Genomic DNA, 2,078 nt, shown 5'->3' with positions numbered 1-2,078 from the left:
AAATTGGAGGATTGGGCCAAAAGAAATCTGATGAGGTTCAACAAGGACAAGTGCAGAGTCCTGCACTTAGGAAGGAAGAATCCCATGCACTGCTACAGGCTGGGGACTGACTGGCTAAGCAGCAGTTCTGCAGAAAAGGACCTGGGGATTACAGTGGATGAGAAGCTGGAGATGAGTCAGCAGTGTGCCCTCGTTGCCAAGAAGGCCAACAGCATATTGGGCTGTATTAGTAGGAGCATTGCCAGCAGATAGAGGGAAGTGATTATTCTTCTCTATTTGGCACTGGTGAGGCCACACCTGAAGTATTGCATTCCGTTTTGGTCCCCCCACTATAGAAGGGATGTGGAAAAATTGGAGAGAGTCCAGCGGAGGGCAATGAAAATGATCAGGGGGCTGGGGCACATGACTTACGAGGAGAGGCTGAGGGAACTGGGCTTATATAGTCTGGATAAGAGAAGAGTGAGGGGGGATTTGATAGCAGCCTTCAACTACCAGAAGGGGGGTTCCAAAGAGGATGGAGCTTGGCTGTTCTCAGTGGTGGCAGATGACAGAACAAGGAGCAATGGTCTCAAGTTGCAGTGGGGGAGGTCTAGATTGGATATTAGGAAACACTATTTCACTAGGAGGGTGGTGAAGCACTGGAATGGGTTACCTAGGAAGGTGGTGGAATCTCCATCCTTAGAGGTTTTTAAGGCCCAGCTTGACAAAATCCTGGCTGGGATGATTTAGTTGGGGATTGGTCCTGCTTTGAGCAGGGGATTGGACTAGATGACCTCCTGAGGTCTCTTCCAACCCTAATATTCTATGATTCTATGACCTACCCAGCCTTCTGGAGCAATTCACCAAACAACTCCAGAAAGTGCTCACTGAATGCTGAGAACCTGGGCATACTATCACATGTGCAAGATGGCCTCCCAAGAGACTTACACCTACTAGAAACATGATGCAATCCTTCAACTGTACAGGCCAATCTGGAAAAGACCAAGGCCCACATTTTCAAGTGAGTAGTGATTCTGGGGGGCTCGGTATTTAGAAACCCAATTTGAGACACTTTAAAGGGCCCTAACTTTCTGAGGGTGGGTGCTTAGCATCTTCTGAAAATCAGGCCCTGTAAGGTCTCTCAACCTGGGATCCCATAACTTAAGAGGCCCAAAATTAGGAAAAGGTTGAAAACAACTCAAACAAGCCAAAACTGTGTTGCTGAGACACTGAAATTGAATGCACCCTAAATTCTATATACCTGAACCTCATAATACATGCCTCAGTGATCTTCAGACTCATTATAAAAGCATCCTGGGAGAAAGATGTGAGGGCCTTCTGTGCTATAACAAAACCACAAATACAGTTCACCAACAAAATACTGCTAAAATAATTACGCAGAATAATTTAATCCCTTCCATTCATGGGAGCGAAGTCTGGGGTTCTACTGTACCAGCCCACTCTGCCAAATCGGGCCAAACCTAACAGAAGCCCAGCACATACCGTTCCGTAAGAAATACTTCATGCAACTGGAACCCCAGCAACAATGGTCCCTCTTCCAAATCAACATAGATTGAAGAGCTTCTTGTGCCACCTCCACCAAGGCAGGGGACCAGAGAGAGCCAGAACTTGAGTCGGTCAGAACGTTCTTCCATTGGAAAATGCCGATTTGTCGAAATGGAACCAGCTTGCCCATTCAGACCCATCTCACTGCCTGGCGCCTCAGCAGTCCACCTACTGGACTGCCTTCGTACCGGGAAGTGGTGAATAATGATGAGAATGGGTCACTGACTGAGAGTGATTTGGATCGCTTGGTAAGCTGGGCACAAGCAAACAAGATGTGTTTTAATATGGCTCAATGTGAATGTGTACATCTAGGAGCAAAGAATGTAGGCCATGCTTACAGGATAGGGGACTCTATTCTGGGAAACAGTGACTCTGAAAAAAGATTTGGGGCTTGGGGTGGACAATCAGGTGAACATGAGCTCCCATAGCGATGCTGTGGTCAAAAGAGCTAATGTGGCCCTGGGATGCATAAATGCAAGAATCTTGAGTAGAAGCAGAGAGGTTATTTTACCTTTTGTATTTGGTGCTGGTGT

Source organism: Emys orbicularis, chromosome 10 (assembly GCF_028017835.1).
Source record: "Emys orbicularis isolate rEmyOrb1 chromosome 10, rEmyOrb1.hap1, whole genome shotgun sequence".
NCBI classification, from domain to species: Eukaryota; Metazoa; Chordata; order Testudines; family Emydidae; genus Emys; species Emys orbicularis.
This window is presented reverse-complemented; position numbering follows the sequence as displayed.